The sequence below is a fragment of the Otolemur garnettii genome, unplaced genomic scaffold (assembly GCF_000181295.1).
Source record: "Otolemur garnettii isolate 467f Iridium unplaced genomic scaffold, OtoGar3 scaffold00016, whole genome shotgun sequence".
NCBI classification, from domain to species: Eukaryota; Metazoa; Chordata; class Mammalia; order Primates; family Galagidae; genus Otolemur; species Otolemur garnettii.
The window spans coordinates 29760915-29788350 of NW_003852411.1; the positions used below are offsets into that span (position 1 = coordinate 29760915).

The 27436-nt window shown below is 56.5% G+C and overlaps 11 non-coding genes across 11 annotated transcripts; 7 read left to right on the top strand and 4 right to left on the bottom strand.

Moving 5' to 3' along the window:
- Positions 1 to 6: 6 nt before the first annotated feature.
- Positions 7 to 89, bottom strand: TRNAL-CAG. Its single transcript has one exon. It is a non-coding gene; the product is annotated as a tRNA-Leu (tRNA).
- A 1466-nt stretch (positions 90 to 1555) lies between these two features.
- Positions 1556 to 1627, top strand: TRNAG-UCC. Its single transcript has one exon. It is a non-coding gene; the product is annotated as a tRNA-Gly (tRNA).
- Positions 1628 to 1897: 270 nt separating this feature from the next.
- On the top strand, positions 1898 to 1969 carry TRNAE-CUC. Its single transcript has one exon. It is a non-coding gene; the product is annotated as a tRNA-Glu (tRNA).
- Positions 1970 to 6838: 4869 nt separating this feature from the next.
- On the top strand, positions 6839 to 6910 carry TRNAD-GUC. The gene has a single exon. It is a non-coding gene; the product is annotated as a tRNA-Asp (tRNA).
- A 1196-nt stretch (positions 6911 to 8106) lies between these two features.
- On the top strand, positions 8107 to 8178 carry TRNAG-UCC. The gene has a single exon. It is a non-coding gene; the product is annotated as a tRNA-Gly (tRNA).
- Positions 8179 to 8445: 267 nt separating this feature from the next.
- On the top strand, positions 8446 to 8517 carry TRNAE-CUC. Its single transcript has one exon. It is a non-coding gene; the product is annotated as a tRNA-Glu (tRNA).
- Positions 8518 to 13196: 4679 nt separating this feature from the next.
- On the bottom strand, positions 13197 to 13267 carry TRNAG-GCC. Its single transcript has one exon. It is a non-coding gene; the product is annotated as a tRNA-Gly (tRNA).
- Positions 13268 to 14826: 1559 nt separating this feature from the next.
- Positions 14827 to 14909, bottom strand: TRNAL-CAG. The gene has a single exon. It is a non-coding gene; the product is annotated as a tRNA-Leu (tRNA).
- Positions 14910 to 20926: 6017 nt separating this feature from the next.
- TRNAG-GCC lies at positions 20927 to 20997 on the bottom strand. Its single transcript has one exon. It is a non-coding gene; the product is annotated as a tRNA-Gly (tRNA).
- Positions 20998 to 23985: 2988 nt separating this feature from the next.
- TRNAG-UCC lies at positions 23986 to 24057 on the top strand. The gene has a single exon. It is a non-coding gene; the product is annotated as a tRNA-Gly (tRNA).
- A 3066-nt stretch (positions 24058 to 27123) lies between these two features.
- On the top strand, positions 27124 to 27197 carry TRNAN-GUU. Its single transcript has one exon. It is a non-coding gene; the product is annotated as a tRNA-Asn (tRNA).
- The last annotated feature ends 239 nt before the right edge of the window (positions 27198 to 27436 follow it).

The following is a 27436-nucleotide window of genomic DNA, read 5'->3' on the forward strand; positions in this document are numbered from 1 at the left end:
CAAGGTTGTCAGGAGTGGGATTCGAACCCACGCCTCCAGGGGAGACTGCGACCTGAACGCAGCGCCTTAGACCGCTCGGCCATCCTGACCACTGGTTTTATGTGCAGATCCTCTCACCTGGCTGCTACCCTGCGTGGGAGCCAGAGCCTTTGGCCGGTGAGTTTCCCGGTGTGCAAGTGAAGGGACCCGGCAGGTCGGCAGAGGGGGAGCCCAGTGAGCTGACAGGCTGGCTTCGGTGTCGACGTCCCATTCCTCCATCCCTGACCCAGCCGGACGCATCCGGCCATCAGCTGCCGCCAGTCCCCACCCGCACCTCCCCTCGCTGGCTCCCGCGCGAGCTCCGCACCCACCGCCTTGTCGCTCCCTTGCTCATTCGCCCGCCCCTCCTGGTCCAGGCGCTATCCCGGCGCTGGAAGCAACAGGGAGGACCCGTAGGGAGGATCCGCTCCACCGGGATCCCGTTAGGGTTGGGATCCAGTCAGGGTTCGACTCCCCGTATGATCCGAGGGTGCTTTATTGGGAGTGGCGGCAGGTTGGCTTCCACAACGGGGTTGGGAGTGGGCAGTGAGGTTTGGGTTGGGAGTGGAGGTGGCGGCGGCGGCGCGGTGCGGGTGGCGTTGGACCGGGGGCACGTGACCGGCGCTTGTGGTAGGCAGGAGGGAAGGCAGAGCAAGGAGTTGACGTCTCGGAGAGGGTTCGAGCGCCCAGGCCACCGGCACCGCCGTCCTTGTTACTATAGTGGTGAGTATCCCCGCCTGTCATGCAGGAGAATGGCGTTCGGTTCCCCGACGGGGCGGCTGCTACCCTTTTTGGCCACCACACTCAACCCAGCCTCAAGCGACCAAGGGCTCTTCTCCGCCCTCCAGCCAGGCAGGAGCAGGGCGCGCTCTTGTGCCTGGCCTGGCGGCCCCTGTCCAAAGTCTCCTCCACCACCCCCGCCTCCTGCCATTCCCCTGACGCTGGAAACTCCGTTGGCCTTTTTGACTCCCCTGGCCTTTTTGACCCATCCCCACCCCACCCTCCTGGTCCTCTTTCCTTCCTGCCTACCGGCCGCTTGGTAGCCTATACGGAGCCGCCTCGGCGCTCCCCCACAGCGCCCGACCAGTCAGAATGGGTTCCCTACGACGCACAGGGCCCAGGGACCTTGGGCGGAAGGCCGATGAGCGACTCCCCGGCAGGTGCGGGCTGTGGCAAGGAGAAGGTGCTCTGGCGAGCCGGGGGCCAGGCCACGGATCCCGCCCCTGGGGAGGGAAGCGGCGCGTGCAGTCCAGGAGAGCGTGGCCAGGAGGAGCTAGGCAGCATTAGCGCTATCCCGCAGGCAGACAGACAGACAGGCAGACAGGCAAGTCAATCGGTAGGCAGGCGTGGGTCAGGGGAAAGGTGACTGGAGTCTGGATGCTGGGCTTCCGCAGATGGGGCGCCTGTGGGCCTCTCCCGCCGCGGTGGCAGAGCCGAGACTATGGCGGGCGCGGCGTCGGGGCAAGGTGGCGCGGAGACTCGGCTACATGCGGGCTGCATTCCCCGGCAGATGTGGCTGGGCTTCCGGAGCCGAGAGGCGTTGGTGGTATAGTGGTGAGCATAGCTGCCTTCCAAGCAGTTGACCCGGGTTCGATTCCCGGCCAACGCAATAGGTCGACCTTTTGCGCAGACAGGTCCAGTTACGTGGCCTTGGCTTGTGTCTGCGTGCGTCCGTGCGTGCGTAGGGGAAGGAGGCGCGCGAGGCTGGGAGTGTGCCGCAAGTGGGAAGAGAGCCGCCAGGGCACGCGGATTGCCAGGAGCCGAGGGAGGCTGGTCTTTATTTTCAACCCAAGCAGGGCCCAGGCGCCCAGGTAGCGCCGATCGCGTCCCACGGTGGCGCTGGGTCCAGCAGGTGCTACCCTGGCATCCTAGCCAGCGCTCCCTGGTGGTCTAGTGGTTAGGATTCGGCGCTCTCACCGCCGCGGCCCGGGTTCGATTCCCGGTCAGGGAAGTCTTTCTTCTTGAGCACTGCTGCCTCACAGTCTTCCCGGTACCTTTGCACCTGCGTTTTGACCCCTAGCTCCCTCTTTTCTTCCTCCTCCCAGCCACCACCTCCAACGCTCTCCCCGTGAGCCCGTGAGCCCGTGCCCTGGCGACTGCCCCTCAGCCTATCCGGCCATCTGGCCAGGCTTGAACACCTTAGGTCCCATCTACTCTGCCCGACACTCGCCTCATCGCTCCTGTTCTTCCTCAGTCCTGAGTCCCAAGCCGACCGGTCACCACAGCCTGCTTCCTACCATGGCCGCCAGAAGACTCTCAGACCACAGAGCCAACGCTACATGCACACACAGTATGCACACATACATGCACACACGCACGCACACACATGCAGTCGTCCACACTCTCATTCACTCGCTTCTGGCCACCGAATGGGCAAGGATTCTCCATCAGCGCTATTTCTTCCAAGCTCAGCCTCGTGGCTGACCGGCCACTTCTGTCCCTGCCTGGAGATCAGCGCTCACCTGGACGAGGGCCTGAGTCTGAGTCCACTTCGGTTGGAAAGTGCTCTGGTTTTCCACAGCGTGCCAGGCCCCGAGTGCCGGCCCAGGATTGGGCTTCATGCGTGTCTGTGGCTTTGACTGAGATAGGGGAGTAGAACCTGTAGGATCCGGGGCCTCCGGCTAGGATCCAGGGAGAAAGGGATGTGAGAAATGGATTTTGTTTTTTAAAAATGTTCTTACTGATACACTATATGTGTGCTTACTTAGCGGTACATACATAGAATGTGTAATGATCCAGTCAGGGTATCCATCACCTTGGCTGTTTATCATGCCTAAGTGTTGGACACCTTTCCAGTCTTCTAGCCATGTTGAATTAGCCATGTTGAATTAGCCACGCCATTGTTAATTAATTCGATTCACTCTAACCTGCTGAGGGAACTCAGAATTCATTCCTTCTATCTGTGTGTACCCAAGAACCAATGCCTCTTACTCCCTCTATCCCTTCCTTGCCAGACAATCAACCCCCACCTCCCACTCCCTGGCACCCTTCTCAGGCTCTACCTGCAAGAGATTAATTTCTTTAGCTCCCACATATGAATGAGAACATACACAGTTTTCTTCATGTGCCTGGCTTATTTCACTTAACATAAGGACCTCCAGTTTTGTCCATATTGCTGCAAACGACAGCATTCCAGGCCTCTCTAAGGCCCAAGAGTATTCCATAGGGTGTATCTACACCCCATCTTGTTTATCTGTTCACTGTTGCTGAGTGCTGAGGTCCATTCCCTAGTTTAGCTCGGGCCAACAGTGCTGCAGTAAACATCAGTGTGGCCTGTGTGACTGGGCTTGGTCCAGGCAAGATCCAAGACAGAAGGCAGTGTGTTGAGAGAGAATCCTATCTGGCAGAAGCCCCCAGTGACTGAGCAGCTTCACTCTCAGGCCCTTTCAGGGAGTCCTGAGCTGCTCCCAGACACCCTGGACTCTTTCTTTCACCTCTCCCACCTCTGCAAATCCACAACACCCCACCTCACCACAGCCCACTCCTAGCAGTATGGGCAAGGGCTGCATCCCTCTTTTGGTGCCATGCCCTTTGCCCTGGCATGTGTGATATGAGATGCCACCCCCAGGAATGGACACCTACACCCATCACCACCAGCCACCCACAACACAACCCCCAGAGGACCTCCCGAGGTGATGGGAAGCTACACTGTCCATAGGGGCTCAGTCTCCAGCCTGCCCCTCACACCACCTCTGAGGATTGAAGGTGCCATGCCACCAGAGGGATCAGAGTAACCAGTAAGGTTGGGGGTGAAAGCTGGTGGGGAGCAGGGAAGGGTAAGGCCCAGAGCATCAGACAGCGAGCCTGTCTGACCCAAATCCGAAAAGGGTATGGGATTCGACTGGACCCCTGTAAGGACAGACATTCACAGTGTCAGGTATGTATTCCCAAGGGAAAAATGTGCAACTGCCCCAACCTGGATGAAAGCAGTGGATCCTAGATTAGGGTGGGTGTTGGATGGGGGTCTGGGAGATGCCCGGTGGGTAAGCGAAACTCACTGCGTGCAGACCTGGCCCACATGCCACGACACTATCCGTGTGCTTTTTGATGTCCTCCTGTGGTTTAATGCCTGACTGTGGGACCCTCCGGGAGAATGTGATTTCTAGTCTCAGGTGACTCGCTGTGCTCGCTACGGGTTGGGCAGCCAGGGCAAGCTTCTCTGACTAAGTGAGGGAGCCAGCAAGAGAGACAAAGTGGAGAAATGCGAAGGGAAGAGGCGCAGCGGGCACGGTTCCATCGTGTGGTGCCCGGCTGTCGGTAATCCTGGAGGCCAGAAGCGGTGAAGAATGAGGAGGTGGCAGGAGAGTGAAGAGAAAAGGAACCGAAGTAGGTGTGTGGCAGAGCAGGGAGTCTGAGAGGTGAGGGCAAGCAGTTTGCTGGGGCGAGAATAGGGTAGAGGTGAGAGTTGTGATGGCGGCCGAGCTCGTGCTGGATGGGGCGGGTGTGGCTTGAGTAGAAGTCACGCAACGGTCAGCGTGGAGCGCTGCGAGAGTGGGGCTGCAGGACCAAAAGTGGGTAGCATGTTGCATAGGCTGGGAATAGAACCCAAGCTTCCCACGGGCAGGCGAAAATTCTACCCCTGAACCACCCATGCACTAGTGGCAGTCTCCTACAGGCTCCCACAGCAGTACTCTCCTGGACTCTGCTCATGGCTTGTGGTGACCGTCTGTAGCGTTAGAGCACGTCCATGGGCCGTTTCGAAGGGAAGCTGACAGATGACCAGTAGGACAGGCTCGGGTCAAGTCGAGAGCCCTAGGGCCCAGAGCAGGCGCGGATAGGGCGAGGGTCGGACTGGCCAGGTCTCGCGCTTTTCCTGGCGCGCAAGGCTGCGGGATGAACTGTAGGTGTAGCCAGGAGAAGCCAGGAGCGGGACCAACCCTGGCCAGCGCTCTCATGTCCATCGGAGCCGGAGATGTGTAGCAAGCTTGGCTGAGCCCACACCTACCCTCGGGCGCGAAGGGACCACGACTCCAAGGGCACCCCCAAACCTGGATCCTGATCCGACCGGTCCCTTTCCGGGCTGATTGGCTCCCTTGCCTGCGGTGCTGTGTGTGTGCCTGAGCCAGCGAAGGCGGGGACGAGTCTTGGATACCGCCGCCACGGCCATGCGTGGCTCAGCCATAGACATCAAGCGAGCGAGTTCGAGCCTGGCTCCGGCTCCCTGGCCAGTGGCCCCGCACTATGGAGGTGAGGGGCCCTGGGCTAGGCGGTGGAGTGGAAGGTGGGCTGGGTGGGAGGTAGGGGAGGAGGAGGGGAGGGAACGGGAATTAAGGAGCAGAGCACTCTGGCAGAGCGGCAGCCCGCTTTCCAGCAGCCTCTAGGGTGGACCCAGACAGCCGCAGCGCAGAGGTGGTCCCGGAGGGAGCCCGGCGTTCATGGTCGGGCCACACGAATCTAGGCCCTAGATTCTAGGGCTTCTACTCGGGGCTCCTGGGGCTAATATCTCCAGGCTCGGGCTTCCCGGCCAGGCCCTGTAGGCGGAACCCGCTATGTCTGGAGAGGTGTCGTCCGGCTGCCCGCGTGCAATCGGTCAGGGCCAAGCCGAGAGAGCACTGCAGTGAAGAAGCTTGCGGAACTCCAGTCTAGCGAGGCGGACGACCTTAGCAGGTTCTGGCGAGAACGCAATGGGCAGGCGGGAGCCGAGACAGTGGATAGAAAGGAGGGACTGTCGGACGGTGCGCCTCCGGTTGCAGAAGTGTGAGGGCTCAGAGAGCGAGTCTAGAGTCGTGAGTCGTGAGTCACCGCTCGCCCGGCAGGAGCCGGAGGGGAAAACGTAGGGGGCTCGTCACGCGAGACAGAGACGGGCGGAAGGCGGGGGCGGGCTGTGTTGGCAGGAAGAGAAAGGCAGGGAAAAGGAAGGAAGGTGGCCAGCGAGGTGTTGAAGCGCCCAGGCGTGGGGTCCAGTGTGAGAGGGCGTGTGAGTTGGCGGGAGTGTGTCTGTCCGAATGGCAACTGGCCGAGGGTGACGGATGCTGTCACTGCTGGTATCGGAGTGTCTGTGCGAGGCCAGCGAATGGGCAGGAAGAAAGGCTGAGCCTTGTACAGTCGCTGCGTTTGGGGGGCGCGCATAGCCGGGACTGGAGCACGGAGAGTTGGGCGAGAGAGGCAGGAAGGCAGGGTCGACTTGTCGCCCAGGCCAAAAGGTGGGCTTGTCGAGTGTGGGATTCAAACCCATGGTTCCAGGGGAGACTGCGACCTGAACGCAGCGCCTTAGACCCCTCGGCCATCCAGACGGCTGGCCTGGGTGCGACGCACCTCACTTGGCTGCGGGCGCCCGCGCCGATGGCCAGCAACTTTCCTGGTGCGCAAGCGAAATGACCTGGGACGTCGGCAGAGAGCGAGATGAGTTAGCTGACCCAGCTTCACGTCGACGTCCCATCCCTCCAGCCCGCAAACAGCTGGGTAGCGTCGGGCCATCAGTTGCCGCCAGCCCCCACCCGCGCCTCCCCCTCGCAGGCTCCTGCGCACCACGCAACCACCACCTCGTCGCCCCTTCTTTGCTCGCCCGCCCCTCTTCGTCCACGCTCAGGAGGCAACAGGAAGGACGCACTGGGAGGTTCCAATCCACCGGTGTACCAGTCGGGGTCCGGCTTCAGGTTGGGTAGGAGAGTGCTTTGTTGGGAGTGGCGGCAGGTTGGCTTCACCCACGCGGTTGGGGGTGGGCAGTGCCGTTGGGATTGGGAGTAGGGGTGGCCGAGTGGCGAGTTTGGGCTGGGACGGGTGGCAGGTGCCAGGAACCTGCGGTAAGCAAGGGTAGGAAGGCAGAGCTAGGCGTTGAAGCTTGCAGAGGGGGCGGGTGTCCAGTGCACGGTCACCGCTGTCCTCGTTAGTATAGTGGTGAGTATCCCCGCCTGTCACGCGGGAGACCGGGGTTCGATTCCCCGACGGGGAGGATGCTACCTTTTTTGGCCACAGCCGGCAACCCAGCCTTTAGAGACCAAAGGCCCTTCTCTGCCCTCCGGCTAGATAAGCGCAGGGCGCCCTCTTGTGCCTGACCTGCCCGGGTCCCCCACACTAAGGGGACCAGATTTTAACATTGGTAAAGCGGGACACCATTGACTAGGGGTGGGGGAGGGGGTGTTCTTAATTAAAAATTTGGTCTATATGGAGCAACAAAAATTTTCATAGAATGCAAAAATAGTATTGTAATATATATATTTTTTATTTCAACATAAGTACAATTTACAAATATAATACATTAAAAAAAATTATGCATAGGGCGGAGCCTGTGGCTCAAAGGAGTAAGGCGCCTGTCCACCTGGGCGACCTTGCCCAGGAGGGGAATAGGGAGTTTACATTAGCCTTTTCTTTCCAAATGAAGTTACATTAACCTCTTCATTCCCAAATGGAGTTACATTAACCTTTTCAGCAGCCGAAAACCGTATATTCCCTTCCCGTTGTCCCGCCCTTCCCTAGTTTGTCATGCATGCTTTCCAAAAATCGGGACTTTTTTTAAAAGCCGTGGGACGCGGGACAAATTGTTAAAAATCGGGGCTGTCCTGCCAAAAGCGGGGCGTCTGGTCACCTCACCCCCCACACACGTGCCAACACCCCTCCCCCGCCATGCTCCTTACCCTGGAGACTCCCTTGGCCCCTTTAGCTCCTTTGATGTCGCTCCTCGCCCCCCTGATCCTCTTTCCTTCCTCCCTGCCAGCTCCTTAGTTGCTTAACGTACAGCTGCCTCTTCGCGCCCCCACAGCGCCCGACCAGTAGGAATGGGCTCCCTACGACGCACAGCGCCTGGCGACCCTCGTGAAAAGGCGATGAACGATTCCCCTGGGTGTGCGGGCTTTAGCCTGGACAGGCCCCTGGTAGAGAAGGTCTGCAGCCGAGGAGGGCCGAGCCAGCAGGAGCAAGGCAGCGATAGCGCCATCCCCGGCAGGCAGACAGGCAGGCACGCGGTGACTGGAGAAGGGGGGCTGGAGTCGTGAAGCTGGGCTTGCACAGATAGGGCGCTGGACGGCCTCTACCTGCGCGGTGCCAGGGCGGAGCTGAGGGCTGGCGCGGCGTTGGGGCAGGGATCCCCGGCGAGGGTGAAGCACCGGCGGCATCCCGGGGCTGTTGTGGCTGGACAGCTGGTACCAAGTGGCGTTGGTGGTATAGTGGTGAGCATAGCTGCCTTCCAAGCAGTTGACCCGGGTTCGATTCCCGGCCAACGCAATGGGTTGACCTTTTACGCAGGTAGGTCAAGGTGCCTGGCCTTGGCTTTTGTTTGCGTGCCTGCATAGAAAAAGGAGGCACCGGGGGTTGGAGGGGGCTGCAAGCGTGAGGAGAGCTGCCAGGGCAGTCGGATTGCCAGGGGGCGGCGGGCGGCTGGTCTTTATTTTCAACCTAAGCAGGTCCCAGGCTTCCGGGTGGCACCCAGCGCTTGCCACCTTGGCAAGCAGCTGGCTCCAGGAGACGCAATCCTGGGGTAATAGTTGTGACTCCCTGGTGGTCTAGTGGTTAGGATTCGGCGCTCTCACCGCCGTGGCCCGGGTTCGATTCCCGGTCAGGGAAGGCTTTCTTCTTGCACGCTGCAGCCTCCCAGTCTTAACGGCGCCTTCGCTCCTTCCTTTGACCAACAAGCTCAATAGCTGACTCGCTCACTTCTTCCACCTCCTGGGCCCTCGACGTGCAGCCCGACCCCTGGCGCCTGCCCCTCTGACCATCTGGCCTTTTGGTCCCTCCCCACTCGCCACCTCATTCCCATTCTTCCTCAGCCCCGAGCCCCATCCAGACTAGCCTCCATAGTCTGCTTACTCCCGTGGTCGCCCGCAGACTCTCGGACCACAGAGCCAACGCCACATACACGCAGGCACGCAGGCACGCATGCACATGCAGTCGTCCACACATACTCATCCACTCGCTTCTGGCCGCCGAATGGGCAAGAACTCTCCAGCAGTGCTATTTCTTTCCTCCAAACCAAGCCTCGTGGGTGACGGGCCACTTCTGTCACTGCTGGGGAATCAGCGCCCACCTGCACGAGGGCCTGTGGTCTGGGACTTCGCCACTTAGGCCAGAAAGCGCTCTGGCTTTTCCACTAGGTGCCAGGCCAGGATTGCCGGCGGGGATTGGGCTCCTTAGGGTCAGTGGCCTTGACCAAAACTGGGGAGTGGAGCTGAGCCTGTGGGAGCCGGGCCTTCCAGCTAGGTACTAGGGAGGCAGGGGTGTAAGAAACGGATTTCTTTTTTTAAAAAATGTTCTTATTGATACATAGCATGTGTGCATACTTAGTATGTACATATATAGAATGTGTAATGATTGAGTCAGGGTCTCCATCACCTTGGCTATTTATCTTCCCTATGTGTTGGACACCTTTCCAGTCTTCTAGCCATGTTGAAATAAACAGGGCATTGTTGATTAACTAGATTCACTTTAATCTGCTGCAGGAACTCAGAATTCATTCCTTCTATCTGTGTGTACCCAAGAACCAATACCTGTTATTCCCCCTCTCTCTTCCCTGCCAGACAATCAAGCCCCACCTCCCATGCCCTGGCACCCTTCTCAGGCTCTACCTGCAAGAGATTAACTTCTTTAGCTCCCATATATGAGTGAGAACACGGATAGTTTTCTTCATGTGCCTGGGTTATTTCACTTAACATAGTGACCTCCAGTTTTATCCATATTGCTGCAAATGACAGCATTTCAGGCCTCTCTAAGACCCAATAGTATTCCACAGGGTGTGTCTACACCCCATCTTGTTTATCAGTTCACCTGTTGTTGGGCGCATAGGTCCATTCCCAGGTTTCACTGGGGCCAATAGTGCTGCAGTAAACATGAATGTAGGTGTGCAGGTGACCCTTTGATATACGGATTTCTGTCCCTCTGGATACATGCCAAATCCAATGGAACTACTGGATTCTAATGTAGTGGAATCTACCTTAAACTGTAGTTTGAGGTTTCTGAGAAATCCCGTACTGTTCTCTGCAGAAGCTGTAGGATTTGACATTCCCACCACCAATGATGTGGGGAGGACGTCCTTTCCCCTTTGCCACATCGTGGCCAGCATCTGCTATTGCCTGTCTTTAGGATGCCGGCAATGTTAACTGGGGTGGCAGATGGTATCACCTTGTGCTTTGGATTTGCTTTCCTCCCATGTTTAGTGTCATTGAGCATTTTTTTCATATACCTGTCTGTTGGCCATTTGTATGTCTTCCTTTGAGAAATGCCTGTTCAGATCTTTTGTCCAGTTTTGGCTCACATTGCTGGGGCGGCAGTTGTTCGTTTGTTTTCTGCTGTTATTGTTGCGTTTTGCTTTGCCATTGAGCAGTTTGAGCTCCGCATAGGCTCTGCTTGTTATTCCCTTGTCAGATGTCAGATGTATAGTTTGCAGGTGCTTTCTGCCATTCTGTGGGTTGTCTTTTTACTTTATTGACTGTTTCCTTTGCTGAGGAGAAGCTTTTTTAGGTCGCTGTGGCCCCAGCTATCTCTCTTTGCTTTGGTTGCCTTACACAAAAGGCAACCCTCTGGTGCTTCAGACGTCTTACACAAAACCATTTTGCCAGACAACTTCCTGGAGCATTTGTCCAATGTTTCCTTCTAGTACCTGCAAAATTCTGGTCTTAGATCTAAGTCTGATCTTTTTCAATTTGGCTTGGGGATATGGAGAGAAATAGGAGTCCAGTTTCCACCCCCCTACACATCGTTTATTGTAAAGACTGTCCTTTCCCACTGCACACTCTCAGCCCTGTCATGGAAGGTGCATTGCTTATAAATGTGGGGCTTTATCTCTAGGTTCTGTCTTCTGTCTCAGGGGTCTGTGTGCTGTTTGAGTTCCTAGAGCTTTGTAGTATGGTCTCAATCAGGCAGTGTGATGCCTGCAACTCCCATCTTTGTGTTCAGGATTGCTTTGGCCACTCTGGATCTTTTCCTTTCCTTTACTTTTCTTTCTTTTTTTCTTTCTTTTCATAAAGGGTTTCCATATAAGTTTTAGGATTTTTTTCTTTCTGTTTCTGTGGGAATTTATATTCCCACCAACAGTGTAATGTGTAAGAGTTCCCTCTTCTCCAGAGCCAGCAGCTGTTCCTTCGGGTTTTTTTAAGAATAGACAACCATTCTATTCAGATGGTCAGATGATATCGCATTGTGGTTTTGCTTGGGGCTTTCCCTGTTGTTAAGTGATGTTCTGCCCCCCCCCCCATATACCTGTCGTCTGTCTTCTTTGGAGGATCTTTCTCCATATTTTAAAGGGATTATTTGTATCTTCCACTGTCGAGTTATCTGAGTCCCTTTGTGTGTTCTGGATGTGAAAATGAGGCTTGAGAGGTGGGGCAGGCTAGAGCCACCAGACAGAAGGGGGGAGGGGTGAAAGCAAGAAAATTGAGGAAGCTAGTTGGGAGCCCATACAGCCACGCCCACCCGTGCAGGCTGTGGGGAGATGCATGGTAGGGTAGACTTCTAGCCGACCTGACATTCTTGGTGCTCTGTCTGATCTCAGAATGGCAAGCCAGGAACACACCAAAAAGGAGCCTACACCTAATGCCAAGATTCCATTTCTGATCTTCCCCTTTTCCTGCCTTACCCAAGTGTCCACCAATGGACCTGCTACCTATGGCCATGTCTATCCTTCCTATTCTGTGTCTACTCCCCAAAGTAAACTGCAGAGGTCAGCCTACTTCCCACCAGGAAAGCCTGCTTTCTTCACAGGCCTAGCTGATGCCCGATGAAGTGCACACATATTTGGTGTGATGTTGGCCAGCATAGCACGCCCTTAGTATCCTGTGCAGACTGAGCCCCTATGGACAGAGGACCTTGCCATCACCACTGGAGGTCCTCTAGGGGGTGGGTGAGTGACAGTGCCAGATGTAGGTGTCCATTCCTGGGGTCTCGGGGTTGGCATCTCACACAGGCTAGGGCAAAAGGCATGGCACAAAAAGGGGGATACAGCCCTTGCACATAGTGCTGAGGGTGAGGTGGGGCGAATTGGGGTGTGGTGTGGTGGGGATGTGGCAGGTTTTACAGTATCTGAGAGGTGAAAGAAGGAGTCAGGGGTGTCAGGGTGCAGCTCAGGACTTGCTGGAAGGATCTGAGAGTTAAGCTGGCCAGTCAGGTGGAGCCTCTGCAGGGGTCTGGGGTGTCCTGGCACCCTCCAGTGGGGGGAGTGTGTCTGGGTGAGCATGTGTTGGTGGCAGTCAGGGGAAGAGGGGGGATGTGTGAGAGGAACGTGGGGAGGGGCACAGGAGGAGGTAAGGGAATGAAGCCTCCTCTGGTGGGTGGCAGGATGGGCAGATGGCAGGCCTGTGTGACTGGGCTCTGGTCCAGACAAGATCCAAGATGGAAGACCGTGTGTTCAGAGTGGATCCCATCCAGCACCTCGATGCTACCGGTGAGGATCGAAGGTGCTGTGCCACTAGAGGGTTCAGAGTAACCAGTGAGGCTGGGGGGTGAAGGCTGGTGGGGAGCAGCGAATGGTAAGGCGGAGAGCGTGTGAAATCAAGCCCGTCTGGGCCAGATCCAAAAAGGCTATGGGATGCAACTGGACCCCTGTAAGCACAGACATTCACAGGGTCAAGTGTGTTTGGGGCGGAGAGTAGAAAAGACCAGAGGGAAAGATGTGCAACAGCCTGAACCTGGGCCAAAGCTGCGGATCCTGGATTAGGGTGGGTGTTGCATGTGGACCTGGGAAACGCGTGTAGTGCATAAGCGCAACGCCCTGAGCGCACACCTAGCGCACGTGCCGCGAACTATCCATGTGCTTTTCCATGTTCCTATGTGGTTCAATGCCTGACCATGGGATCCTCCGGGAGAATGTGATGTGTCCACTAGTCTCAAGAGACTCGCTGTGCTCGCAAAGGGGCAGCCAGGGCACGTTTCTCCAACTAAGTATGGGGAGCCGGGGAGCAAGGCAATGTTGAGAAATGCGACAGGAAGAGGCCTGGCGAGAGCGTGTGCCAGCGTATGGTGCCTGGCTGTCGGTATTCCTGGAAGCAAGAGACGCGTAGCAAACGAGGCATTGGCAGGTGAGTGAAGGGAAAAGGGACCCAGGCAGGTGTGTGGCAGAGCGAGAAGGGAGTCTAGGAGGCATGGGTAAGCAGTTTGATAGGAGGGAGCACTCTGGTGGAGGAGCAGAGGTGAAAGATTTCCTGGTGGGCGGAGCTGGGGCTGGACCGGGCACAAATGGATGGAGCGGAAACCACCAGGAAGGCAGCGTGGAGCGCCGGTGGGCATCAGGGTTGCGGGACCAAAACGCAACAGGTTGCATGGGCCGGGAATCGAACCCGGGCCTCCCGCGTGGCAGGCGAGAATTCTACCACTGAACCACCCATGCTCCGGTGGTAGACTTCTCCAGAGGCTCCCACAGGTGTAGCCGCCTGGACTCTGGTCCTGGCTTGTCGTGGCCATCTGCAGCGTTGGAGCGCGCCCCCAGGGGCCTGGTCGAAGGGAAGCAACGGGCGACCGTAGGATAGGCCCTGGTCACGTCGAGCCTAGGGCACAGAGCACGCGCGCATAGGGCGACAGACGGACTTATCAGCTCCGTCGATTTTCCTGCCGTCCAGGACTGCGGATGGGCTGTCGGTGTCGCCAGAGGAAGCCAGGAGAGGGACAAGCCCTGGCCGGAGCCCTGATGCTCATCAGGGCAGGAGACGTGTGACGAGCTTGGCTGAGCGCACACCTTCCCTCAGGCATGCTCAGAACCAGACCCCAACCACAAACATGGATCCTGACCCCATCGGTCCCTATCGGCGCTGATTGGCTTTCTTGCCTACATGCTGTGTGTGCGAGAAACAGAGGGCTCAAGAGGAGCCGCGGATACCGCCGTCACGGCCGAGCCACAGCTCAGGCATAGACGCCAAGCGAAAGAGTTTGAGCCTCCCTCCTGCTCCCTGGCCAGTAGCCCTGCACTATAGAGGTGTGGGGCCACCGGGTGAGTGGTGGGAGAGGGAAGTGGGCTGAATGAGAGGCAGGGGCGCGAGGAGGGATGGGAGGAGTAGAGCACTATGGCAGAGCGGCAACCGGCTCTCTAGCAGCCTCTAGGGTGGGCCCAGGTAGCCTTTTCGTGCATGGTGAAGTGGTGTGGCGCAGTAGTGGTCCAGGCGGAGCCCGGCGTTCGTGGTCCGACCACGAGTATCTAGGGCTTCTGCTCGCTACTGCTGGGGTCAATCTTTCCAGCTCAGGTTTCCCAGCCTGAGGCCCTGTGCGTGTTTCCTCCTCCCCCCCACCCCATGTCTGGCGAGGAGGTGTCCCGTCTGCCAGCGTGCGGACCGTCAGGGCCAAGCCAGGAGAGCGCTTAGTGAAGAAGATTGCGGAACACCTGTCCAGGGAGGAGGGCAACCTCCGTAGAGTGTGGCCAGAACGGAATGGGCAGGCAGGAACCGAAGTGGTCAGTGGAAAGCAGGGACTATCGGACCGTGTGCCTCCGGTTGCAGAAGGGTGCCTGCTCAGAGAGCGAGTCCCGAGTCCTGAGTCGTTAGTCGCCATTCGTCCGTCAGGAGTCGGAGGGGAGCTTTCCATGGGGGACAGAGCCGGCCGAAGGTGGGGGCAGGCTGTGTTGGCAGGAGGGGAAAGACAGGGGAAAGCGAGGAAGGTGGCCAGAGAGATACTGAGGCGCCCAGGCGTGGAGTCAAGAGTGAGGGCGTGTTTGAGTTGGCGGGGAGTGCGTCTGTCTGAATGGCAACTGGCAGAGAGTAACGGGTGCTGACAGCTGCCAGTACCGGAGCGTCTGTACTACTCCAGCGTGTGGGCAGGAAGAAAGGGTGAGCCTGTGCAGTCACTGCGTTTGAAGCGCGAGCGTCAAGAAAGCTGGAGCTTGGAGAGTGGGCGAGGGAGGACAGCAGGGTCAACTGGTCGTGGGTTGCCACGGGCGTTGCCTAGGCCAAAATGCAAGCTTGTCAGGAGTGGGATTCGAACCCACGCCTCCAGAGGAGACTGCGACCTGAACGCAGCGCCTTAGACCGCTCGGCCATCCTGACCACCGGCTTAGATACTATGCCCCACGCCTGGCTGTGTGGCGCCCGCGCCCTTGGCCTGCGGCTTTCCTGGTGTGCAAACTAAACGACCCCGCGCATCAGCAGAGGGGGAGCCGACTGAGCTGACCCGCTGGCTTCAGCGCCGACGTCCCATTCCTCCAGCCCGGACCCAGCCCAGCAGCGTCTGGCCATCAGTTGCCGTCAGCCCTCACCCGCACCTCCCCTCAATGGCTCTCGTGAGCGCTGCGTGCCCACCGCCTTGTCGCCCCCTTGCTCACTCGCCAGTCCCTCCTCATGCAGGAGCGATCCCCACGCTGGACGCAGCAGGGAGGACGCACACGGAGGATCCACTCCACCGGGGTACCCGTCAGAGTCTGGCTCCGGGTGCGATCAGAGGGTGCTTTGTGGGAGTGGTGGCAAGTTGGCTTCGCCCAGGGGGTTAGGGGGTGGGCAGTGAGGTTGGGATTTGAAGTGTAGATGGTGGCGGCGGTAAGGGTGAGATTGGACGTCGGGCAGGTGCTGAGCGCCTGCAGTGGGTAGGGAGAGGAAGGCCGAGCTAGTCTTTGACTGCTCAGAGAGGGGTCGGGCGCCCAGGCTGCGGGCACCGCCTTCGTCGTTAGTATAGCAGTGAGTATCCCCGCCTGTCACGCGGGAGACCGCCGTTCGATTCCCCGCAGGGGAGTTTGTCGCCCTTTTTGGCCACCGCTCCCAACCCAACCTCAAGCGACCAAGCGCCCTTCTCCGCGGAGCAACCAGGCAGGCACAGGACGCCCTCTTGTGCTTGGCCTGCTCACACCCGTCCATACTCTCCTCTCCATCCCACCCCTTGCCATTCTCCTTACCCAGGAGACCCCCTTGGCCCTTTTGGCTCCCCTCGCCTCTTTGACCCACCCACCGCCCTCCTGGTCCTCTTTCCTTCCTCTCCGCCGGGCGCTTGGTCATATTCTCGGAGACGCCTCAGTGTGCCCCCACAGCGCTCGACCAGTCGGAATGGGCTCCCTACGACGCACAGGACCCCGGGACCCCCGGTGGAAGGCCGATGAGCGAGTTCCCGGAGGGTGGGGCCTATGGCATTGCCGGGCCCCTGGTGAAGAAGGGCTCTGGCTACCCGAGCGCCTGGTAGCTCGGGAGGGCTGCGGCGTGCAGCCGTGGAGGGCCCAGCCTGCACCACCAGCAGCAGTAAGGCAGCGATAGTGCCATCCTCCGCAGGCAGGCAGACAGGCAAGACGGTCGGTAGGCAGGCGAGGGCCAAGGGAGCCGAGGCTGGAGCCGCGCCGCTGGCATGCGCAGGTGTGGCGCGAGATGGCCTAGCCTGGCCGGTGGGCAGCGCGGAGCTGCGGGCGGGCGCGGCGTCGGGGCAGGGTTGCATCGGGTGTGGGCGACCTGCTAGTTCAGGTGGTGGGGCTACCAGTGCCACTGGTGGTATGGTGGTGAGCATAGCTGCCTTCCAAGCAGTTGACCTGGGTTCGATTCCTTGTTAACGCACTGGACTGACCTTTTGCGCAGGTAGGTCAAGGTACCTAGCTTTGGGCTGTGTCTGCGTGCTTGCGTGCGTAGGGGAAGGAGGCGCGCTGGGCGTGGAAGGTGCCGCAAGCCGGAGGAAAGCTGCCGGGGCAAGGGGATTGCCAGGGACCGAGGGCGGCTGGTCTTTCTTTTCAACCCAAGCAGGGTCGGGGTAGCGCCGAGAGCTTACCAACTTGGCGCTGGGTCCAGGAGGCGAAAGCCTGGCGCTCTGGGTGACGCTCCCTGGTGGGTTAGTAGTGATTCGGTACTCTCACCGCTGCAGCCCAGATTCTATTCCTGGTCAGGGAAGTCTTTCTTCTTACCCGCTGCTGTCTCCTAGCCTTCCCATCGCCTTCGCACCTCACTTTTGACCAACACGCTCGCTTGCTGGCTCGCTTCTCCCGCTTCCCAGCCACCACCTCCGGCGCCCTCCACGTGAGCCTGAACCCTGGCGCCTGCTCTTCAGCCCATCTGCCCTGCCTGATGCTCGCCTCCTCGCTCCCATTCTTTCTCAGCCCTGAGCCCCAACCCGATTGGCCACTCTAGCCTTCCTCTTTCCGTGGCCGCCAGCAGACTCTTGGACCATAGAGCCAGCGCCACATACATGCACGCACGCACACACATGCAGTCGTCAACACATACTCATCCACTCGCTTCTGACCGCTGGCGGGGCAAGGATTCTCAGGCAGCGCTGTTTCTTATTTCCAGGCCAAGCCTCGTGGCTACGGGCCACTTCTGTCCCTGCCCGGGGATCTGCGCCCAAAAGACAAGGACTTGCGGTCTGGAACATCGCCACTTAGGCTGGAAAGCGCTCTGGCTTTTCCACGGAGTCTTGGCCCTGGATTGGGCTCCACGCGTGTCTGTGGCTTTGATCGAGATCGGGGAGTGGAGCCTGTGGGAGTCGGGGCATGGGGCTAGGCATGCGAGGGAGGCAGAGGTGTGAGAAACCAATTTCGTTGTTTTTTGGGAGGTTTGTCTGTTTTTTGTTGAGACAGAGTCTCATTTTATCGCCCTTGGTAGAGTGCTGTGGCGTCACAACTCACAGCAACCTCCAACTCCTGGGCTTAGGAAATTCTCTTGCTTCAGCCTCCTGAGTAGCTGGGACTACAGGCACCCACCACAACGCCCAGCTATTTTTTTGTTGCAGTTTGGCCAGGGCCAGTTTGAACCCGCCACCCTCCGTGAGGGGGCCACCACCCTACTCACTATGCCACAGGCACCGCCTTGGACTTCGTTTTTTAAAAATGTTCTTATTGATACATGGTATGTGTGCATACTTAGTGTGTACATACATAGAATGTGTAATGATCCAGTCAGGGTATCCATCACCTTGGCAATTTATCATGTTCTATGTATTGGACACCTTTCCAGTCTTCTAGCCATGTTGAATTAGCCACACCATTGTTAACTAACTCAATTCACTCTAATCTGCTAAGGGAACTCAGAATTCATTCCTTCTATCTATCTGTGTGTACCCAAGTGCCAATACCTCTTAATCCCCCTTTCTCTTCCCCACCAGACGCTCAACCCCCACCTCCCACTCCCTGGCACCCTTCTCAGGTTCTACCTGCAAGAGATCAACTTCTTTAGCTCCCACATATGAATGAGAACACGCATAGTTTTCTTCGTGTGCCTGGCTTATTTCACTTAACATAAGGACCTCCAGTTTTGTCCATATTGCTGCAAACAACAGCATTCCAGGCCTCTCTAAGGCCCAAGAGTATTCCACAGGGTGTGTCTACACCCCATCTTGTTTATCTGTTCACTTGTTGCTGGGTGCTTAGGTCCATTCTCTAGTTTAGCTCAGGCCAATAGTGCTGCAGTAAACATGAGTATAGCAGGTATCCTTTGATATATGGATGTTAACTGGGGTGGCAGATGGTATCACCTTGTGGTTGAATTTGCTTTCCTCTGGTGTTTAGTGTCATTGAGCATTTTTTTCATATACTGTCTGTTGGCCATTTGTCTTCCTTTGAGAAATGCCTGTTCAGATCTTTTGTCTAGTTTTGACTCACATTGCTGGAGGGGAGGTTGTTTCTTTGTTTGTTTTCTGCTATTATTGTTGTGTTTTACTTTGCCATTGAGTTGTTTAAGCTCAGCATACACTCTACTTTTTACACTTGATCTTAGCCGAAAGGCTGAGAAGCGATTACATTCTACTTTTTAATCCCTTGTCAGATGTCAGATGAGAGGTGCGTTCTGCCATCGTGGATTGTCTCTTCACTTTGTTGACTGTCTCCTTTGTTTTTTTTTTTTAACTTTATTTTTTTTTATTATTTTGTTGTTGTTGTTGCAGTTTTGCCAAGGTTGGATTTGAACTCACCACCCTCAGTATATGGGGCTGACACCCTACTCACTGAGCCACAGGCACCACCCCGACTGTCTCCTTTGTTGAGCTCAAGATTTTTTAGGTTGCTGTGGCCCCAGCTATCTCTCTTTGCTTCAGTTGCCTGTGCTTCAGACATCTTACACAAAACCCAGACCAACTTCCTGGAGCATTTGTCCAATGTTTCCTTCTAGTACTTGCATAGTTCTGGTCTTAGATCTAAGTCTTTGATCCATTTCAATTTGGTTTGGGGATATGGAGAGAAATAGGGATCTAGTTTCATCCTTCAATATGTAGATGTCCAATTTTCCCCAAAACCATTTATTGTAAAACCTGTCCTTTCTCCATTGCAGGCTCTCAGCCCTTGTGGAAGATGTGTTGTCTGTTGTGAATGTGGGGCTTTATGTCTGAGTTCAGTCTTCTGTCCCAGGGGTCTGCATGCTGTTTGAGTTCCCAGAGCAGGTGTCCTCAAACTATGGTCCATGGGCCACATGCAGCCCACCTAGGACATTTATCCAGCCCGCTGGGTATTTTTGCCACTGCTGCCTGTCCTGCTTAGCAGCCAACTCATCCCAGGGCCTACAGTCCAGCCCTCCAACGGTTTGAGGAACAGTGAACTGGCCCCCAGTTTAAAAAGTTTGAGGACCCCTGTCCTAGAGCTTTGTAGTACAGTCTCAGTCAGGCAGTGTGATGCCTGCAACTCCCATGTTTGTGTTCAGAATTGCTTTAGACACTCCAGGTCTTTTTCTTTCCTTTCCTTTCCTTTCTTTCTTTTCTTTCTTTTCATAAAGGGTTCCCACAAAAGTTTTAGGATTTTTTTCTTTCTGTTTCTGTGGGAATTTACATTCCTAACAACAGGGTAGTGTGTGAGAGTTCCCTCTTCTCCAGAGCCTGGCCAGCAGCTGTTATCTTTGGTCTTTTTAAGAACAGACAATCATTCTATGGCAGTCAGGTGATATCACATTGTGGTTTTGCTTGGGGCTTTCCCTGTTGATGAGTGATGTTCTGCTTTTTTCCATATACCTGTGGTCTGTCTTCTTTGGAGGATCTTTCCCCACATTTTAAAGGGATTATTTGTATCTTCCACTGTTGCGTTATCTGAGTCTTTTTGTGTAGTCTGGATATGAAAATGAGGCTTGAGAGGTCAGGCAGGCTAGACCCACCAAGTAGAGAGAGGGGAGGTAGAAGGATGGAAATTGAGGAAGCCGACTGGGAAGGCTGCACAGCCACACCCACCCGTCCAGGCTGTGGGGAGTTGGCATCAGGGTAGACTTCTAGCCCACTTGCCATGGACCTTTCATTTTCAACTCTCACAGTCTGGTCTCAGAATGGCAAGCCCGTCCCCCACGCCACTGGCAAGGGGGGACTAGAGGGGTCAGAGGAACCAGTGAGGCTGGGAATGAAGGCTGATGGGGAGCAGGGAAGGGTAAGGCGGAGAGTGTCAGACAACGAACCAGTCTCGGCCAGATCCGAAAAGAGTGTGGGATGCAACTGAACCCCCCCCCACGACAGACATTCACAGTGTCAGGTGTGTGTTTGGGGCGGAGAGTAGAAGAGTCCCGAGGGAAGGATGTGCAACTGCCTGAGCGAAAGCTGCGGATCCTGGATTAGAGCGGATGTTGCGTGGGGACCTGGGGGACGCACAGAGTGCAGACCTGGAGCACATGCCACGACACTATCCGTGTGCTTTTTGATGTCCCCATGTGGTTTAATGCCTGACTGTGCGACGCTCCAGGAGAATGTGATGTGTCCGCTAGTCTCAGGTGACTCGCTGCTTTCGCTACGGGTTTGACAGCCAGGGCACACTACTCTGAACATGTCAATGGAGCCAGAGAGCAAGGCAAAGTGGAGAAATGTCACTTTTGGAAGAGGCGCCGCCAGAGCTGGTGCCAGCGTGTGGTGCCTGGCGGTTGGTATTCTTGGAGCCAAGCAGAGCGTGAGGACCAAGGCGGTGGCAGGTGAGTGAAGAGAAAAAGGACAGAGGCAGGAGTGTGGCAGAGCCAGAAGGGAATCTAGGAGGCGTGGGCAAGCAGTTTGCTGGGGTGGGGGAAATGGGGCAGAGGTGAAAGCTGTGCTGGCGGGTGGAGATCGTGCCGGATGAGGCACGCGTGGCTTGAGTGGGAGTTACGCGGGAGGCATCTTGGAACTCCGCTGGGCCATGGGGCTGCGGAATCAAAAGGGGACATCAGGCTGCATGGGCCGGGAATTGAACCCGGGCCTCCCGCGTGGCAGGCGAGAATTCTACCACTGAACCACCCATGCACCAATGGTGTCCTCTTACCCAGGCTCCCACAGTGGTACCCTCCCGGTCATCGTTTATTGTGGCCGTCGGAAGCGTTGGAGCGCACCCCAGGGGTCCAGTCCAGGGGAAGCCGACGGGCGACCAGTAGGACAGGCTCGAGTCACGAGGGCCCTCGGACGCAGGGCGAATAGGACGACGAGCAGACTCTAGGTCTGGCGCTTTTCCTTCAGCCCAGGACTTTCGGATGGGTTGTTGGTGTCGCCAGAGGAAGCCAGGAGAGTGACCGGCCCTGGCGGGAGCCCTGATGCCCATAGAGGCAGGGGACGTGTGGCGAGCTTGGCTGAGGGCACACTTTCCCTCGGGAGGGCCCCAACACCCTCCCTCCCCCCCCACCGCCACGTTTGTATCCTGACCCCGACTGGTCCGTTTCCGTGCTGATTGGCTTTCTTGCCTGCGTGTTTTGTATGTGGGAGCCAGGGAGCTGGAGAGGAGCCGCGGGTACCGCAGCCAGACCCAAGCGCGGCTTAGGCATGGATACCAAGCAAGCGAGTGTGAGCCTCACTCCTGCTCCTTGGCCAGCGGGCCCCGCACTATAGGGTTGTGGGACTACGGGCTAGTGGGTGGAGTGGGAGGCAGGGTCGCGAGAAGGGATGGAAGGAGTAGAGCACTGTGGCCGAGCGACAGCCGGCTTTCGAGCAGGCTTTGGGGTTGGCACCAGCAGCCGCTTGGCGCGTGGGGGAAGCGGTGCGGCGCAGAAGTCAGGGCGGGGGCCCGGCGTTCGTGTCCGGCCACGGGTATCTAGGGCTTCTGCTCGTGATTCCTGGGGCCAATCTCTCCCGGCTCAGGCTTCTGGCCAGGCCCTGTGCGGGGGGGGGTGGGGGGGGGGGGTGGTTCCCTCGCGTCTGGCGAGAGGGCCTTCCAGTTGCCCTGGTGCCAAGTCAGGTCCAAGCCGGGAGAGCGCTGCAGTGAAGAAGCTTGGGGAACACCAGTCTAGCGAGGAGGGGGGCCTCAGTCGGGTGTGGCAAAAACCGAATGGGCAGACGGGGGCCGAGGCAGTGGGTGGATAGGAGGGACATTGTGCCTCCGGTTGCAGAAGTGTGCGGGCTTAGAGAGCCAGTCGCGAGTCTCTGTTCTCCCAGCAGGAGCCGGAGAGAGGAACGTGCGACAGAGTCGGACAGAATGCAGGGATGAGCTGTGTTGGTAGGAGGGGAAAGGCAGGCAAGAGCGAGGAAGGTGGCCAGTGAGGTACTGAAGCGCCCGGGCGTAGGGTCAAGTGTGAGGGGGCGTGTGAGCTGGCGGGAGTGCGTCAGTCCCAATGGCAACTGGCAAAGGGTGATGTGTGCTGCCGGCTGCGGGTACGCGACTCCAGCGCGTGGCGGGAAGAAGAGATGGGCCTGTGCAGTCGCTGCCTTTGGGGTGCGAGCCTCAAGGGAGCTGGAGCTTGGAGAGTGGGCGAGGGCGCGAGGCAGGAAGGCAGGTCGCGGGTTGCCACGGGCTGTTGCCTGGGCCAAAAGGTGAGTTTGTCAGAAGAGGGATTCGAACCACGCCTCCAGGGGAGACTGCGACCTGAACGCACCGCCTTAGCCCGATCGGCCATCCTGAAGGCCGGCCCAGGACTGATGTCCCTCACCTGGCTGAGACGCGGCGCGGGCAGTCGACCGCGACCTTGGCAGTCGACTTTCCAGGTGCGCAAACGAAACGTCCCGACCCATCCGCAGAGGGGGAGCGGAGTGAGCCGACCAGGCTAGCTTCGCGTCGACCTCCTATTCCTCCAGCCCGGACCCAGCCACTCCGCGTCGGGCCATCAGTTGCCCTAACCCCCACCCGCGCCTCTCCCTCGGTGGCTTCCGTGCGCGCCGCGGGCCAACCGCCCTCTCGCCTACTTGCTCGCGTGACACCCTCTCTTCGTCCAGGTGCAACCAGGTGAGGGGCGTCCCTCCTAGGCCAGCCGTCAGGATGGCCGAGCGGTCTAAGGCTGCGTTCAGGTCGCTCTGGAGGCAGTTAGAAGGACGAAGACTGGGAGGTTCCACTTCACCGGGTACCCGTCAGGGTCCGGCTCCGGGTGGAGTCGGAGGGTGCTTTGTTGGGAGTGGCCGCAGGTTGGCTTCACCCACCGGGTTGCGGGTGGGCGGTAAGGTTTGGGTTGGGAATGGAGGTGGTGGTGTGGGTGGAGTTGGACGGGGCCTGTGGTGGGCAGGGGGTGGTAGGCAGAGCTAGGTGTTGACGTCTAGGAGAGGGATCGGGTGCCCAGACCGCCTGCACTGCCCTCCTCGTTAGTATAGTGGTCAGTTCCCCACCCCCCCATCCCCCCCACCCCGGTCACGCGGGAGACTGGGGTTTGATTCCCCGACAGGGAGACTGCCCCCCTTTTTGGCCTGGCCTGTCCGGCCTATCCAAACTCCCCACCTCCACCTCCTGCTCTCGGCCACCTTAGCCCTTTTGGCTCTCCTCCCCCCTTTGACTTACTCCCGCCCTCCTGGTCCTCTTTCCTGAGCCTCTTGGGTGTGCCCCCACAGCGCCTGGCCAGTCTGAATGGGCTCCCTACAACACACAGGGCCCGGGTTCCTCCGGGGGAAGGCAAATCAGCTAGTCCCCCGCAGGGCAGGTGCGGGCTCTGGCCTGGCCGGTCCCTGCTGGAGAAGGGCTCTGGCAAGCGGGCGCCAGGCCACCTGTCCTGCCTCCCCGGCGGGCTGAGGCGTGCAGCCTTGATGGGCCCAGCCTGCAGCAGCAGCAGCAGCAGCATCGAGGTAGCGATAACGCCATCCTCGGCAGGCAGGCAGGCAGGCAGGCAGGCCAGCCAGCCCGTTGGTAGGCAGGCGAGGACGGGGGAAAGAGGACTGGAGCTGCACCGCTGGGCTTTCGCAGGTGGAGCGCGGGACAGCCTCGCCCCGTAGCGTGACATTGTGGACTCGAGGCGGGGCGTGGCGTCAGAGCAGGGCTGCGCCGAGTGTGGGCGACCAGCCGACAGCATCCCAGGACCCACGTGGCGTGAATACCAGCCCCAAGGGGCGTTGGTGGTATAGAGGTGAGCATAGCTGCCTTCCAAGCAGTTGACCCGGGTTCGATTCCCGGCCAACGCACTGTGCCCACCTTTTGCGCGAGTAGGTCAGGTGCAGGGAAGGAGGCGCCCGGGGTTTGGAGGGTGTCGAAAGAGGAGGAGAGGTGCCAGGGCAGTCGGATTGCCAGAGGCGGCAAGCAGCTGATCTTTGTTTTCAACCCAAGCAGGGCCCAGGCGCCCATGTAGCCCCGAAGGCTTGCCACCGTGGAGAGCTGGGTCCAGCACGCACAAGCCTTCAGTCCTCTTAGCGCTCCCTGGTAGTCTAGTGGTGAGGATTCGGCCCTCCATTGGGCAGTGAGCGCCGAGGTCCGGGTTCGATTTCCAGACAGGGAAACCTTTATTCAGGGGTCCTCAAACTTTTTAAACAGGGGGCCAGTTCACTGTCCCTCAGACCATTAGAGGGCTGGACTGCGGGCCCCGGGACGAGTAGGCTGCTAAGCAGGACAGGCAGCGGCGGCAAAAACACCCGGCGGGAGGATAAATGTCCTTCTTGTGCGCTGCTGCCTCCCAGCCTTCCTCGTGCCTTGGCGCTTCCCTTTGACCAACACGCCACTCGCTGGCTGGCTCGCTTCTCCCACCTCCCAGCCACCACCTCCCGCGCTCTCCACTTGCTGCGGAACCACTGGCGCCTGCCGCTCTTCCGATCCGGCCTTTTGGCCCGGCTGGCCACCTGTAGGCCTTCCGCTTCTCCCCCTCTGCCCTGCCAGACGCTCGCCTCCTTGCTCATCCACTCGCTTCTGGCCGCCGAATGTGCAAGGACTCTCCAGCAGCGCTATTTCTTCCCGCCAAACCAAGCCTCGTGGCTGACGGGCCACTTCATCTGGGGGATCAGCGCCCACCTGGACGAAAGCCTGCGATCTGGGACATCACCACTTAGGCCAAAAAATGTTCTGGCTTTTCCACTGGGTGCCAGGATGGGATTGGGCTCCTTCGTGTCAGTGGCCTTGACCAAAGTGGGGGAGTGAAGATGAGCCTGTGGGAGCCGGAGCCTCCGGTTAGGCGGCAGGGATGCAGGGGTCTAGTATCACATGTTGACCTGTTTGATTTTCTATGATCACGAAACACACTAGGCTGTCGCCAAAATTGGGGTGCAAGGTGGGAAAATAGCACAAATGGACTCACTCCTCTATTTCTCATGCCAGTCAGGATACTCCTGGAAAGCATTTTATTGGCATTTCTTTCTCAGTGCTCTCAATTTTGTCTCAAAATGCTAAGGAAGAAACCTAGAATGCCCCATTTTCCAGCACCTAGATTTCGTTTTCCTATTTTCTACTTCCCACCTTACATATCTTTCCATCTCTCCACCCCCTCTACCTATCCCTGTATCCGACTTATTCTCTGATGCTCCCCAAAGCTACTGCCTAAGTCATTCTGCTTCCCGCTAAAACTTTTGTCACATATCAGAATAATTGTTTTCACATACACCCTGTATAACCTTATCTTGCTGTACATTCCTTCTGACTCCACTGTACTCAACTTTTTCTCTGAGTCCAAGACTCTGGGATAGCCACCACTTTAATCCCTTTCTCATTCGCCTGTGTCCTCCTTCCTACTATAATTTTACACTGGTGGCAATTGGGAGCCTGAACTACTTGGTCACCCCAGCTCTTGGTTCCCACCTTATGGATCTCTACTTATTTTGATAGATAGCTGCCAGATCTACCAGGTAGCTTAGTGTTCATTTCCCAGGTCAGAGCTATCACCCTCTTTTTAGCTTCTGCAGAAACTGGGGCTTCCATTTTCTTGCCACCTGTTGATCACCAAGCCCTTATAAGAAAGTTTAAGGATAACAAAGTGTCCCAACTCTGTGGATCCAGAGTATCTGCAATGTCTTTCGAAGTTTGCACTTGTAGCAAACCTCACCTGTGGAATTTTTACAGAAATATTTTGGATCCAACCAAGTATTCGGAAGTGATCAGTGCCTACCAGCTGGAGCTTCTGACTGCCAAGCCTGGGAGTTATACCCCATTATTTTCCATTTTAAAAATATCATTTCTGGTTTGCTTTAAAAAATAGTGTCAATTACTTTGTTGCTGTTTAGAAAGACAAACTCTTGTAAAACTAACCTATTAGGTGTAGCATTGCCATTTTTCAAAACTAAGTAAGATTTAATGTGTGGTGAGTTTCTCTAATCAAGAACTTCTGAATATCTCATGGGAGGTATCAGTAAAAATGTCAGAAGGTTTGGTAACAATTATCCAGGCTGTAGAGAACTTTGAAAGGCGAAGTGCTTTGAAAATTCCAAAGAATCAGGGAAAAATTACATTTATTTCTAAGAATGATTTTCATGATTCAAAATAACTGGGAGACAATGAATCCTAAACAATAAAAAAAATTAACTGCTTACCTTGAGTAGACAAATAATAAGTATATTCAGAATTTTAAAAAAAAAAACAAAACAACTGGCAGATTGGTTTCGTGTTTCAATGTGAAAAATTAAATATAATCAAATTAGTTATAAAATAGTCATTCCCTACAGAGAACCATGGCCCATTTGGGATATTTTTAAATTACTGGGAGTAGTGAAGGAATGTGAACTTCTATGTTCAATCTCCTCCATCTCTTGGGTCCCAGATATTTTTCTACCATCCCATGGTATATTCAGAACTCTCCCTCCTTACCTTTGAGAAACGTATTCTGGAGAGTGTGGAGCTCCTTGCCATAATTAACTTTGAACAGGCACTTGGCATCTGGATTTAAAATTCAGAAAGACACAATATCCCTGGACCTCCAAGAACATTAGTGATATAAGGACATCAAGATTATCTTCCAGGCAGTGATTATTAGTTCAAATCAGCAATAAGTTATTCTCCCAACACTAGCTCCATTCCCCATTTCTTTAAGTCATTAGTGCACTTAGCTTTATTCCTATCTGGTTCTCAACTTTGGGAGAAAGAGGAAGTGGCTTTCTGCTATAAGGAAGCAAGCACGGTTTTGAATGTTGCATAGCAGAGATGGTTTCATGTTCTGGGTTTTAAAATTGCCCAATTAAGACCTAAAGTTGAAGTTACAAAATGACCAGGCAATAGAATTAGTGTTTGACTAAACATCTACAAATATGACATGTAAGAAGGGTTTGCATAGGTCAGTCTCTGTGGCGCAATCGGTTAGCGCGTTCGGCTGTTAACCGAAAGGTTGGTGGTTCGAGCCCACCCAGGGACGGCTGAAATAGTCTGAATTTTTTAAGCATATCCTCTGACCCATGATGGCTGGAGATACCCTCTGTTTTTTTTTTTCTTGATCCTTCCTCTGTGACACAGAAGTTCTAATTCACAGTCCTACAAATTGGTTACCTCCTAAAATGCATTTTCTAACATCCTCCACCCCCACACATTAGGAGGTCATCTAGAGCCAAATTACCGGCACTTGTACTTCCTTTCCCTGGAGAAGCGAATCCTTCT